This window comes from Triturus cristatus, chromosome 5_2 (genome assembly GCF_964204655.1).
Source record: "Triturus cristatus chromosome 5_2, aTriCri1.1, whole genome shotgun sequence".
In the NCBI taxonomy this organism is placed as follows: domain Eukaryota; kingdom Metazoa; phylum Chordata; class Amphibia; order Caudata; family Salamandridae; genus Triturus; species Triturus cristatus.
Genome location: NC_140588.1, coordinates 777,809,305 through 777,824,910, shown reverse-complemented (window position 1 = coordinate 777,824,910; position 15,606 = coordinate 777,809,305). Strand labels below are relative to the sequence as shown.

Sequence of the window (15,606 nt, the reverse complement as noted above, 5' to 3'; positions counted from 1 at the left end):
AAAGCGGGGTATACTGACATTGATAGCAAACACTGTCAATCTTAGTATTTTACATTTTTTTTAATGATTCTCCCCATTTTCATATTCTGGTTTGAAAGGGGCCAGGCAGTTGGGACCCAGTGGTAATGAACTACTATAATAATAATTTTAGCAATATGACAATAGTGGCAGAAGAAGTTGATGGGACGATTAATGGAATTAGCCATCACCACACTAAACCCCTGGAAATTATTTGAATGGGCGGTTTTAACATTAAAAGTAGTCTGAATGTCGAATCCCCAATCTGTGGGGTAACAGACTTCAACAGAGACCCTATCATACACTTTAGACACAGTTCCTACGGGAGTGTCTTAAATAGGCTATTAATGACATGGTGCTTAATGAGTGGAAACAGAATAAACCCGCAGAGTGGATAAATGGACAAAACCTTTGAAAACGCAGGTAGGGCCTCGACAATTGACTATATTATTGTTTCAGAAAACCTGATATATAATGTTAAAAATATCCAGATACAGCCCATAGATCCTAGCGACCATGCCTCACTTACTTGTGATTTGAGGTGGGAAGGGTTTAGTAATGTGCCAAAGAAGGTTGTCCCAAAGCATGTTTTAGCAAGGAAGAATGGATACATCCTAAAATGGGACAGAGTTAATGAGGGTAATTTATTCACCTCAATTCTTGTCTCCAACAATAGGGAGATCATGACATGTTTAGAAGAAGCAGCCAATCCAAAACAGGGGTGGGGGCCTTTGAAAGTGTCCTAAAATACATCAGGCAGTATTTAATCCATCTAGTTTCTACTGAAGAGCACCCATCAAAGCAATGGTTTGATGGTAATTGTCTTAAGGCATTAGTAAATTTGCGTAAAGCCCTACAAAAATTGCCTAGAGATAACCAGCTTGTATGGATCTCACGATCAAGGTACAAAGAAGCCAAAGCCAATAGGTTGAAACAGCTAAGAGACTAAGCATGGGAAAACTTAAGGCATGCTTCAGAAAGAAATGACAGTAAAGATTTTTGGAAGGTGGTAAATGCCCCATTTTTAAGAGACACAGGAGAGCCATCTCTACATATTGAGGAAGATGTTTGTGTCGTACTTTGCAATTTGGGACCGCGTAGGAGACAGGGCCCTACCCCTGTCTATCCCGGTATTAGTGAACCGCGAATGGTTAATGCGGTATGTACAAGTGCTTTGTATAACGTTTTAGCTATGAATGCACTGTGTATACGCTATTATACATCACTACGTGGGTTCCATTTTAGATCGGTGGCCATCTTATGGTTGCCCTCACATAGGCTACATAGCATGAGGCAAATACGGGTCTTTTAGAGCACATGTGCCTTTCCTTTGACTTTTCTGTGACCTGGGCAGCTTGGCTCCGCTGCCCCAGGTCAGTCCGGTCTCACGAGTTCCCCGTCCTCTGGCCACCTGTGATTAGCATCAGGGCTTGACACACCATAAAGTCTTTTCATCCTACACTAGCCTCCAGCTAATCTCTTTATCACCTGACTGTTCCTGCTTTATGGCTTGTTTTCCAAACAGGAGATGCTCATGTTTATTGGGGCCTATCGATATCTGATGTGGGATCTGAGCCTTGCTGGGTAAATAATTGCGGGCTGGCTTAACTGGAATGTGGGATGGTCATCATAACTCTGCCTTTTCGTTTGAAATGTATACATCTAAATGACCATGCCATAAAACTAGGAATGTATGCCTGAAGCAGGATATTCTGTATTTAAGAAGAAGCCCGTTTCTGTGACTTTCAGCAGTCTCCTGAGAACATACACGCTGTTGTACTTCTAGGATACCTGTAATTGGTCTGCAGCCAATAAACTGATCTTTGACTTCAACCAGAAGACTCTGTGTTTCTGTAGGTCTGAAACAGGAAGAACCCCGAAGTCATAGGGTGTGTTCCCCTGCACCGCTGGGCTTAAAATACCCAGTACTTCAGTTGGCGCCCAACTCGGCGCGATTTCAGCGGTACCGGTCCAAGCCAGAGGTTCGTGAGGAGCTTCGTGTGGAAATTCTGGAGGAAGGCCGCCACTTCATCGACCCCAGCATGTCGACGTGGTCCAAAAGTCTTTTCTGCGAGGTTCTCCGCGTCCCGACGGCTACGAGGGACTGCTGCCCTGATTAATCGCCCTGTTTTGGACCCTTGACGATTTTTTGGTAGAGCGAAACAATCGAGAGAGTCTTCTGGTGACGCCATCGATCATCAATATTCAGTTAAGTATAAGTGGAGCGTCTCCTAGTTTGAATTTGGTATCCTTCGGGATCATTTTGATTTGGTGCTTGCAAGTCCCAAAGCCAGAGGACTCGTTTATTCACGAGACTATCGTATTCGATAATCCTTTGACGTTTGAAACTAGACTAGTGAGCGAAGATGCCTGGTTCTAGTGTATTTTGTAGATTGTTTTGTTTGGGTTGTGGAAGGGATTTCCAGTTAGAGGATTCATGTCCGGTTCCTCCAATTGGAACTCCTACTTATGAGCTTTATGTAAAACATGGCGTGGGCCCCATTGCATATAATGAAGTATGGATCCGATACACCAGAAAGGACGGTGTTTTAAAATGGCCCCAAAATGGTAGTTTCGATACAGATATCTTAGATAATTTGGAAGTTAAATTGTTTAAAAAGAAAGCCCGGCCGGCGATGTTTGATTCTTTCCGCCTATGGCGAAAGGAAGCCAAACAGAAGGAAATTAAGCTAGCGAAAAGAAATAAGAGAGAGAGAGGTATTTCAGTGATGCAAGCAGCTGTGCAATTTAAAGATAATGAGGAGGAACAAATGAAGGAACAACTGCACAGACAGCGCAAACTAGGGATTGATAAATGTTACCCTGTTTTGTCACCCCTTGTGCAAGATGAGACAAAAGAGAATGAGAAAGATTCCCTAATGTCCCATTTGCTAAGTTCACCACCCCCATATGCGCAAAACGCCACCGCACCTCCACAGCTTGTAAATGCGCAGCCTCCAGTAAATATGCCGCAAGCCTTCCCACAGCCGCCAGCTCCTCTTCAGCTGGCTCCTATCCCTGCAGTGCAGCCCTCTCAAGGGCCGCCAGTTTTGCTACCTGTTACCCATGCGCTTCCTGCGACTTTGCCTAGCACGCCAGCGGCTTCCCCTGGCGCTCCTTCTTACACTACTCTGGTACCTGTATCTGAATCTGTTTTTCTTCCCTCTGTCTATCCCCCCGTTGTCGCTTCAACTTCTCCTTCAGCACGACAACGACTAGCTAATGTAGTGACTACTTTAATGTCGCCTCTCTTTGGGTCATCTAGTGCGACCCCTGGTTTACAACGTAAGCAATTGCGCAGTCAGCTGCCTGATCCTGAAGAGAAAAAGGTATTAGATCATATGGCGCGTAGGTGGATTATTTTTTCTTCACTCTATGAGGTGGAGTCAGTTGTTGACGTTTTTCACCAATGGGATGCCCTGAAACAGAGGTATGTGTTTGAGAAAATGTGTGAAATCCTCTGTGAGGAATTGGATGATCATGATAGAGATCCAAACCCGCAGGAGTTATGTCGAGTGAGATTCGAATTTGGAAAAGGCACGATTGTGGGCCCCGATGTGAATAAAGCAGTTGCGATCTTATTATCTTTGAGGAATGATGATTGTCAACAGTCGTTGTTTGAACCAGATTTCCCTGTGGGGAGAAAGGGAAAAGCGCGACAATACCCCATGAGAGAAGTCCCTCCGGTATGGAAGGAAGCTGTTGCGGCTGATGCCGCTCATGGTATTGCTGCTATGCCAGCACATTTTCAGCGTGTTTGGGTGCATGTCCCTTGGAAACGATCTGAAGTAATAGCGCTTAAACAGACATTGCCTGATCCCCGTAAAAACCCTGCAGGATATTATAAGGAGTTATCACAAACTGCAGGATCATGTATCATGAATTTAGCTGACATTGATATGTTGTTTGGAAACGTTGTTCCACAGCCTTTGTGGGGGTCAATTCGTAATGTAGATCACGATGCAGAACTAGGTGCTACATGGGCTAATATTATTGCCGCAGACACTAGACAAATTGGTGGTGCAAAACCTGAGCCTTTGGTAGCAGAACTCCCTGGTCGAATTATTACATACATGAAGACCATAATGCCCGCGATGCGTGTAAATTGGGACAAACTATCTGCATGCAAGCAGAAGAAAGATGAGACAGTGTCCGATTTCTTCACCAGGTTTGAAGAAACGTTTATCGACCACAGTGGTCAAGACATGAGCACTGAAGGTGGCCAACGGTTATTTGTCGATAAATTTGTGCAGAACCTACTTCCCGAGTTGTGTAAAAAATTAAAAGACTCAGAAAGTTCTTGGGCTGTTTCCTCTTCAGCGCAAATACTGGCTACTGCACAGTATTATGAGAATAGAGACAAAGACGAGAAGGATAGAACAGATAAAAAAACGAAAGAACTTAAAACAAAGGTCCTTTTACAGCAGGCCTACCCGCCACGTGGAGGACAGAATAATTATAGGCAAACACAAGGTGTCTATCACCAGCCCCAACAGTTTCAGAATAATCAGCAAATGAATGGGTATTATCAACCACGAATCCCTGTAGGTCCCAACCAATGTTCATATTGCAAAGAGGAAGGTCATTTTAAATATAGTTGCCCTAAATTAATGCAGCGTAACAGTAATGCGTATGGCGCAAGAGGTAGAGGTGGTCAGCAAGCTCCTAGAGGCAAAGGGCGTGGAAATGTTCTCCAGAACGCGCGTCCTCTTCCGCCACAAAATACCATAAATAGCTTTGATCAGCAAGCCAACGCGACTGGTAATACAGCTCAGTACTACAATAACGATTATTATGCGGAAGACGACAATGTAGAAGATGATGATTACTAGGACAGCCGTAGACAGAGAGAGGGAGTTGTTTCAGTACCAGTGGATCAGAGTGGACCTTATGTTAAAGTAACTACAGCAAATGTAACGGAGCCCTTTCTGCTGGATACTGGTGCTGCAAAGAGTTCAATCATGCATTCAAAACTCCCTGGTGCGCCTTTGTCTGGCGAAATGAATGTCTCAGTAGGTTTTTCTGGTGCCCCAGTTAGGAACCCGATTTCTAGTCCTATGTCTCTTTCTGTTGGACCTTGCGAGCTAAAAGCACCTCTCATCCTAACAGCAGGTTGTGGTGAGAATTTGTTAGGATTAGATTTGCTGTATTGTTCTCCCTCAGGAGTACAACTCTGTCACTCCGCAAGGCTAACAATCTTCTGGCCTTTAGAAAGGAGCTCAAGACGCTCCTCTTCTCCGCCTAACCAGTGGGCCTACAGTGTTTCTGCCGCTGGGTTTTTCTTGGTTGTGTTCAGGACTCTCTGCCAAAGCGCCGGGACACCCGTTCTGGGTAGCCGTGCGCTCAAGAAATATAGTTCTAACATAACATAACATAACATAACTTACATTAGGCAAGAAAGTGATTTCCCCAATGTATTTGTCTAAAAATGCAATGCCACCTGAATTGTCATCCCTTCCGGATGTCCTTTGGGCTACTGGTCCCAATGATGTGGGTCTCTTGGAAATACCGCCATATGTGGTAACTTTAAAGGCCAATGTCAGATTGCCACGTATTCCCCAGTATAAGATCTCCAATGAAGGTCAGAAAGCGTTGTTAGAAATTGTCAGCGATTTGATTAAAAAGGGTGTAATTGAAGAGACAAGAGGCAACGTTTGCAATAGTCCTGTTTTACCTGTCTTAAAACGAACGGACCCTTCACAGCCACCTGTTTACAGATTTGTGATTGATCTTAGAGAGGTTAATAAGATTGTTGTGCCACAGTTTCCAGTTGTCCCTGATATAACTGCCTTGTTAACTATGATTCCAGCCTCCGCTGCATGGTTCTCAGTGATCGATCTAAAGAATGCTTTATTTAGCATCCCAATTGCAGAGGAGAGCAGAGACATTTTTGGCTTTAGTTTAGGAGGTCGCAGCTTCCGCTTTAAACGCGCTCCTCAGGGCTACTGTGAAAGTCCATCAATATACAGTCAGGCTTTAAAAGCGCAGCTTGATGCACTGGTTTTACCCAGTGGCACTATCCTTATTCAGTACGTTGACGATTTGCTAATCGCCACGGATACTGAAAAGATTTGCAAAGAAGCTACATTGTCATTGTTGCGTCATTTGTCTGCCTTTCATCACAAAGTGTCTCTCTCAAAATTGCAATATTGTCGACAAGAAGTGACCTACTTAGGTCATCTCTTATCGAAGGAGGGAAGGAAACTGACCCCAGAAAGAATTCAAGCCATTGCACAGTTGAGTGTGCCAAGAACACAGAGAGAAGTGCGTGCTTTCTTGGGCATTACTTCATACTGTAGGCATTGGATTCCTAATTTTTCCTTGTTGGCAAAACCTTTGTTAGCATTAACATGCAAAGACACACCGAATCCTATTCCATGGTCTGAAGAGTGTCAGAAAAGTTTTTGGGAATTGCGTAATGCATTGTGTTCAGCTCCTGTGTTGGGTACCCCTGACTACAGCAAGCCTTTTACATTGTATGTTCACGAGAAAGATGGTTGCACATTATCAGTGTTAACACAGCCTTTTGGCGACAGACCGCGTCCATGCGCATACTTTTCATCAACCTTGGACCCTGTAGCGAGGGCATTGCCAAGTTGTCTGAGAGCCACAGCTGCCGCAGCTATGTCTATTCGACAGTCTGCTGGCCTAGTAATGGATAACACATTGATTGTTATGGTTCGCATGCTGTGGACACATAGTTAAACAGGACCAAGACGCAGCACTTAACTAGTGCGCGATTATCTGGATATGAGCTGACACTGTTAGCAAATCACATACAAATAAAGAGATGCAACACGTTGAATCCAGCTACATTATTGCCAATTCCAGCAGATCTAGATGAGATTGAGCAACATGATTGTCTGTTCAGAACAGAAGAAGAGATGAAAGGGAGAGTAGATCTCAAAGATACTCCCCTGACTGAGTGTGATGGTACCTTATGGGTGGATGGTTCGTGTTTTAAGCTTCCGAATGGTGATACGACTGCTGCATATGCTATCACGACTTTGCACACGATTGTGGAAACTGCGCGTGTGCCACAAAATTCGGCTCAAGCAGCAGAATTGATTGCCCTTACGAGAGCATGCGTGTTGTCTGAAGGAATGAAAGTGAACATATATACGGATAGCCAATACGCCTTTGGCGTGGCTCATAGTTTTGGGCGATTGTGGAAAGAACGTGGGTTCCTGACTTCGCATGGAGCTAAGATTCAGAATGGCAAGTTGGTGAATGATCTCCTTGAGTCACTGACCCTACCATCACAAGTTGCGATTATGAAATGCAGTGCGCACAAGAAAATCACTGATGATGTTGGTCGTGGTAATGCGTTTGCTGATGAAGTCGCGAAAGAAACAGCAAAAGATGTAAAGACTCGAATGTATGTTGCATGCCCTGCCAGATGGGTTGGTGATGTTGGAATGTGTGAAAACACAATAGAGAGTGTAAAGTCCCTTCAAGCTGAAGCCACAGAGAAAGAGTTGAGCAAGTGGAGAGAAAGTATGGGTAAGTTGGATGAGAATGGTTGTTGGATTGATTTGTCAGAACATAGGCGATGGTTGTTACCTGATGCATATGTGCTTCCAGTAGTTACTATGGCACATGGAATGGCACATATCAGTACGAAAGTAATCTGTAAGTTGTTGGCTCCAGTATGGCAGAATGCTGGAATTCCTAAGTGTGCAGAGAATGTGGTCAAGAATTGTATGGTATGCTTGAAGTACAACCCTGGTAGGGGAACCCCAACTCCAGCTGGTCATTTTGCGCCTCCATCATATCCATTTGAAGTTTTGCAGCTAGATTTTATCCACATGGAAAGGTGCAACAACCTGAAATATGTATTGGTGGTTGTTTGCGCTTTTTCAAAATGGATAGAGGCCTATCCTCTAAAAGATAACACTGCTCTGTCCACAGCCAAAGCCCTTGTGAAAGAATTTCTCCCCAGGTTTGGAATGCCAAGAATGGTGTGGAGTGATAATGGAAGTGAGTTTGTGGGTAAAGTGATGAAGAATATGTGTGAGGGACTAGGTATAAAGCAAAAGTTCCACGCTGCAAATCACCCCCAATCAGCTGGATTAGTAGAGCGCTACAACGGCGCTCTAAAACATAAATTGGCCAAAATCCAGGCGAGCACCGGTCTTAAATGGCCTGACGCTTTGCCTTTAGCACTCCTATCCACAAGAATGACCGTGCACTCACGAGTGGGACTTAGTCCTTATGAGGTTGTTTTTGGCCGCCCGGCCAATGTATGGGGTGTGCCAAGACCTACGAAATTCAGTGAAATCGAGCATTCAGTACTGCTTGATTACTTGTATGATTTGACGGTTAAACTGCGTGTTTTACACCAACAGGTGCATGATACTCTCCCCCCGGCCTCTGAGGCTCCAGGACACCCCATTGACCCTGGCACGTGGGTGCTCATCAAAAACTTCCAGCGGAAAAGCAACGATGAGCCCCGCTGGATTGGCCCTCACCTCGTACTACTGTCTACAAGATCAGCTGTTCGAGTAAAGGGGAAGAAGAACTGGATCCACGGCGCCCACGTGGAGAGGATCCCTTTGCCTCTGCCGTATGACCAGTGGGTCCAGGAGGGTATCGCAGACTCTGAAACAGACACTGTATCTTGTTTTGTGCCGTTCAGTGATGCACGCATAAAAGGCACAACTTCAGCACAACAGAGTGACGATATTTTGCAAGAAGCTGTGCCACCGTCAATTCGATTGGACACCACAGAGCCTGAACTCTTGTTTCAAGATCAAACAGTACCTGGCCGTTTCCATTATAATCTAAGACCAAGGCCCATGGACAAATAAATATTCTTTTTCTTTTACCTTTTTATTTTTTTTTGATAACCAGAGCTCTCCCATCTGAAGGACTTTCTTGATTTTTGTTTTTCGAACCACCATCCAGGTTCAGCCGCAGGGTCGCGGTGCCAAGACTTTGGGGTACAGGCCGAAGACGTTAGGTCAACGGTTCTGGTTGGTCTAGGGCGTTCCCTGGACTGACAGGCGTACTCCTTAGCAGAAGAAACTCACCCGCCGCGAGCGGCACGATTAGAGGATGGAGTTTTGTAAGATGGAGAGACCCGCTGAGGAAATGAACTTTAAAGCAAGAATGTGTAAAATAATGAAGAGCAAACGTTTTGTATTTTTATGCCTGTTTGTATTATGTAGTATGGTAGTGTTTACTGTAGGATTTGTATTCTTCTCCTCTCAAGAGCCCATTGCACCCACTATACAGCCTATACCTCCTCCTACTGTCTCCTCACACTCTTTTCACCCTCTGCCTGAACACGAACAAGCCAGACGCTCAGAGTTTGTAAACAACTCATTTATTCAGCTCCTGCACCAGCACCAACTAGTCATGAATACAACCAATTGCTGGGTGTGTGGTTTAATGCCACATACCATTAATAAGGGTATTCCCTATCTAGTGCTGCCGTATATTTACAATGGATCTTCATGGGCATTTCTGACCATGTTTCTCCATGCACTAGATGCGTACTCCCCGCGACAACCGCGTTCCATCAGACCTAGCACTAATAACAAAGCTTTAATGAAAGGAGTTGCCGATATGAGCAGAGATATCGATGCATACTCATCTATTCCCAAAGAAGAGTTGAGAGCTTATGTAGGGTGGAACGCAACGGGGTATAGTATTAGTCTGGGTGAAAGACAGCGAAAAATCTCATCCCCAATCTGGGTCGTACCCCACATAGGTCGGTTCTGTTTGCAAGGTAATGGTCAGAATCCTAGAGCTCAACTGGGAAGAAGTGACTGTACTGAAACGTACACTTTCCCGTCACAGTTTTCCCCTGCGTTTTTGGCTGCCAAGGGTACATATTTTATCTGCAATGACCGAGCATATACATGGTTGCCCCCTGATTTCTCGGGCACATGTTATATTGCAAATCTGCTACCGCCAACATTTACTGCCACCTCTGACTATCTCAAGACCAGAGTTGTGAGAGGCGTGATTAGTAAGGAGGATACTGCCGGTCAGGAAGCGGGAGAATTCTTTTTGGGTTTCCTGCCGTTTTGGGGACCTATGGTTAATAGTAGGAACCTGAGACAACTGACTCGTGTGGTTGAATCCACTGTTAATGTTACGGCTGGTGCCCTTGGTAATTTGACAGCTGAGCTCCAAGCGGATCGCCTCATGACCTTGCAGAACCGCATGGTTCTAGACGTTATACTTGCAGACCGCGGTGGGGTATGTAAGGTTATCCAATCTAGTTGTTGCATTTTCATACCAGATAACGCTCCAACAGTTTATCAAGCCATCTCCAAACTACATAAAATATCTGAGTCCATACACGTGGATAAAGGAGATTGGTCACTGGTGGGGTGGTTCTGGGAACTGATATCTGCCTGGGGTTGGAAAGTTCTGATGGTCATTGGAATGATCTTAGCCATCCTTTTCCTGTTCTGTCTGTGCATACAGTGTGCTCCTGCGATATGTGGCCTCTGTGCTACATTATGTGTAAGGAAACCTGTATCGAGGGACGAGCTAAGTAATAGGATGATGCTACAGCAACATCTCCATGACTTCGTGAATATTGACCTAGACTCGGATTGAAATGAGTATAGTTATTGCCTATGTAAGGGCAAAAGGAGGGTCTGTCGTACTTTGCAATTTGGGACCGCGTAGGAGACAGGGCCCTACCCCTGTCTATCCCGGTATTAGTGAACCGCGAATGGTTAATGCGGTATGTACAAGTGCTTTGTATAACGTTTTAGCTATGAATGCACTGTGTATACGCTATTATACATCACTACGTGGGTTCCATTTTAGATCGGTGGCCATCTTATGGTTGCCCTAACATAGGCTACATAGCATGAGGCAAATACGGGTCTTTTAGAGCACATGTGCCTTTCCTTTGACTTTTCTGTGACCTGGGCAGCTTGGCTCCGCTGCCCCAGGTCAGTCCGGTCTCACGAGTTCCCCGTCCTCTGGCCACCTGTGATTAGCATCAGGGCTTGACACACCATAAAGTCTTTTCATCCTACACTAGCCTCCAGCTAATCTCTTTATCACCTGACTGTTCCTGCTTTATGGCTTGTTTTCCAAACAGGAGATGCTCATGTTTATTGGGGCCTATCGATATCTGATGTGGGATCTGAGCCTTGCTGGGTAAATAATTGCGGGCTGGCTTAACTGGAATGTGGGATGGTCATCATGACTCTGCCTTTTCGTTTGAAATGTATACATCTAAATGACCATGCCATAAAACTAGGAATGTATGCCTGAAGCAGGATATTCTGTATTTAAGAAGAAGCCCGTTTCTGTGATTTTCAGCAGTCTCCTGAGAACATACACGCTGTTGTACTTCTAGGATACCTGTAATTGGTCTGCAGCCAATAAACTGATCTTTGACTTCAACCAGAAGACTCTGTGTTTCTGTAGGTCTGAAACAGGAAGAACCCCGAAGTCATAGGGTGTGTTCCCCTGCACCGCTGGGCTTAAAATACCCAGTACTTCATTTGGAGTACACACTTAAAAAAATATCCAATATGATGAAGGAGTAATGTCCTACATAGCAGGCCAGCTTCTGATAGACCGTCCACATTTGACTTTCGAAGTAGCGGAAATAGAACTCACCCTCGATCAATCATCCTCATTGAAGGCCCCTGGACCAAACGGGCTCCCAGTATATATTTTTGTTGAGAGGGAGCCAGATTGTTCCTCCTGTTGGCGTTCGGTATCAAAATGTTTCTTTAGCTGATGAAGGACATCCAAGAGGAAACATGACAAAGAGCAGAGTTCGTCAGTCTTATTGGTGACCTGGGATGGATTGTGATGTCGAAGCTGTGATACAAACGTGTGTGGCATTTGCAAATAGTGACAAAACCAAGGTGGTCAGGCAGCCACCCATAGAGTGTTCGGAATTTCCAATTAAGCCGTGGGAAAGGCTAGCCATTGACTTTATTGGTCCTGTGGCTAAACTAGGGGTGAGAAACAGATTTATCTTGATTATAGTGGAATGATCCAGCGCGAACCCAATAGATTAATCAGGGATAAATACTCAAATGACTTTGTACTACTTTGGCCCATACACATTCACCCAATAATCCCTGATGAGCTGGGGTCAAGTTATATACTTTTCTACAAATTTTCCTTACTGTAAGAACTTATATTAAACATCCTGTATTTTATGTTCTAGCATATGTAATCGACTTTTCATCTATTTGGTCGATGAACCAACTAGCTGAAGAGTTGATGGTAATAATAATTCTAAGAACATTACCAATCAATATATTGATTAAAAGAACCACAGACTCTTGGTAAATTTCAGTAATTTTATCTAGTAATTTAAATGCTCAAAGCAAACGTTATAAACTCTGGAAACCTCATGAGAGAGTAAGAAACTAATCACAGCAATAACGGAAATAGCATCTCAAATTGTACGTTGGATAGAGACATTAGATGGAAATAAAATATTGACATTTCTTATCAATTTGGAGGGATAGAAGAAGAGATGAAAGCACATAAGAAAATAATACTGAGACAAATATAATTTCTGCAAAGACAGATACCAACCCAATAAATCGGTAAAGGGGAAAACCACTACCCAGGCCTAGGCAGTGGTAGAGGACCCTTGAACTAAGAGTCAAGGATCAAAGACTCTGGAAATCAGGACAGGGACAGGACAGGAACGGCAAGGCCTCTATGCAAACCGACGAACCGCGTCGCACCCCTCTCTCAGACACCTCAACCTACGCGATCTCTATCCGACAGCATCACCTAAAACCCACACCCCAAAGCACCTATTCTTGTACTTAAAATTACATGTCCGTCCCACAAAAGTTGCAATCTTCACATGTTCTAAGTAAGTGAATGGTTTGTTTATTGGGTGGGACATCACCCCATCATGAAGTCACTCTTCCTTCAACTGCACTATTGATAAAAATAATTTTCCCATCCTCTCTCTCATGAGGTACAGATGTTACAAAAATTATTATACAGTTTATTAAATTCAGCGACTATTGGTTCCGTTTCCCACGGGGACACTGGCTTGGCTGGCAGCCAACGTCCTTGTCCTTCACCGGGTCAGGCTCTTGCAGCTCATTACAGCATTTCAGTTACGGGGTCATGTGGTTTTTGCTCACGCACAAGTCCACCCTCCCTCTAGTCCTGTCAAGTTAAGATCATGGAGGACTCTTTTACCACTAAAAGAATGGGAAATAGACATTTATTAGTGAAACGATAACACAATTTTCACTGTTTACCACCCACATTTGCATTAATTCATTATTAACGTGTCAGCCTTGCATAGCTTAAGCAGAAAACAGCGTTATTGGTGAGTTTAAAGCACCACACACCATACATTTTATGAGTTACATATGCGGCTTTGCCTTGTAAAACCCTTTAATTCATTCTAAACACAAAGGGGTCTATTACGATGGCGGGCGGACACCGTAATGGTACACGGGACCGACTGACAGAGGTACGGCGGTCCCGCTATGGCAATTAGGATGCGACTGCCACCCTGGTGGTCGCATACCGCATTTCTTACATTGCGGTGGGAGGTGCTGTCAGCAGCACCCGCCGCAATGTAAGAAATGCACCGCGGTGCCTGCCTCCTTGTGCATGCCAATGTAGGGGGGGTACCATAGGTACCCCCCAAGTGCAGCCACCCACCCCCCTGGGGGCCTGCAATGGGCCCCCGCAGTTTCCACCGCATGCCTCTCCATGGCGGAGTCTCCGCCATGGAAAGGCATCCACCCACAGGCATTATAATATGGATGGCGGTGCCTGCAAGGCACCGCCACCATATTGTGTCCCTTTTCCGCCCAGCCGGCAATCCGACCGGCAGAAAAGCGGCGGGCGGTCTTTCCGTCCGCCGCAGTGCCCCGCGCCATACTAATATGGCGGGGGTGAACCAGGGACATTTGGCGGGCGGATCGCCACCGCGGATCCGCCCGATATCATAATGGGCCCCAGAGTTATTACATTTACGGTCATTTACCCATTAATTCTGATTTGTTCGTACATATTTGCAAAGCAAGCTTCCTACGTGTAACGTAAATTTACATATTAGTAATTTAGACACTACTTACTGTTAGTATGCATTGTAGAGGTGTTCAATCGAGCAGGTTTCATTTTCGCGAAATCCTGCTCCATTAGTGGACTATCATACTAAGTGGTTTGTTATGGAAACTTTTGAACAGATCACGATTGCTAATGTAATTTAATTTTTGGAGAGAGACAATGGGGTCCAATTCATTTCCCGTGAAATGACTAGCTATCTTGCCCACATGGGAATTATTCATGAGAGAGTGGCTTTGCTCAGGCCACATGCCAATGGATTGGTTGAAAGGGTCAACAGGATGGTTATGGAGAATATTCAACTTTAAATGAGTGACCAACCTCCGTGGAAGAAAGAATTTAGGAAAATGATCTGGGCTTATAGGACAACACCACATTCAGTGACTGGGGTGTCACCTTTTGTTTCATTGAAGGGAAGAGAGCTGGGAAAGAAGAAGTGTCCGGTGTGGTTATATGGTACTTGTGGTGCAAGTGTGGATCGTAAAATTATCAAAGAGAGAGTCTCAGGCTTTCAAGACAAAACTAAGAAGAAACTAAGGCACAATGCTTAAAAGAAGGATATTGGATGGTAGTAAGGAAGGGTGGAATTGTGTGTAAAGGAGAGAGTAGATTCACTGAACCACAGAGAATAAAAGAGGTGAAATGCAATGTGGTGGTTCTATTTGATGGGTCTACGTGGAGTTTTGGAAATTTATGTAAAGTAGATCAACCTCTGGGCATGCCCAGGGATGAATTATTTACATTGTTATTGATATTATGCTTGTAGGCTTTTCTTGCTATGCATATTCTGATCTTCGTGTAATTTTTTTAATGTTTTTTTTATTGTTTGAATATTGGTACAATTGTGTTGCAAAAGGAGATGTGTAGAGTTTACTTTGTGGAATTTGGAATGTGGAGGGAAGATTCTAGGAAGGGCAGAAAGAAGCTTGACTCAGCTATGGAGAGTCAGCTGTGTATTGCTGGGATCCTGTGAAATGAAGAAAGACAAAGGAAAGGAATCGGAAGTAGTGTTTTCTTTACAATTTTTCTATCTAATAAAATACCATGTGCTCCATTACTAACAAATGTCTTTAATTCTATAGCTAAAACGGGCCCACCGACTTCCTGGAATCATTCTATAATTATACCTGTCTTCAAAAAGGGTGATGGTTCAAATCCCAAAAACTTTAGACTTGAAGAATGGGTAGAGGAAAAGAAGTCCCTTTCTGGTGGGTGTGGGTGTGCCCTGGGCCCTCTGGAAATGAGGGCCATAAGTGCCGCGCCGTCGCAGCTATTTTAGCATACTGCAGAAACTGCCCCGATCCCAGCTCAAAATTGCTCACCGCCTCTTGATAAGCAATGAATTTATTGTCCGGGTAAAGGTCAGACAGCATCAGGCAGCCCCCATCTTTCCATTTATCAGTGGACATAATCTGGTCTATGTGAGCAAAGGGTGGCATGAGCAAGAAGTCCGCCTCTGGGGCAAACGGCCGGACCCGAATCAGTCGCCATACCACCCGGTTCCATATTGCCGCTACGAGTCTCACCAATGGAGGACTCTGA

General features: G+C 44.6%; 1 protein-coding gene across 1 annotated transcript in view; it reads left to right on the top strand.

The window, feature by feature from the left end:
- FRMD7 (FERM domain containing 7) overlaps positions 1–15,606 on the top strand; it is a 669,715-nt gene that overhangs the window by 112,070 nt on the left and 542,039 nt on the right. The gene's annotated exons all lie outside the window — the stretch shown is intronic.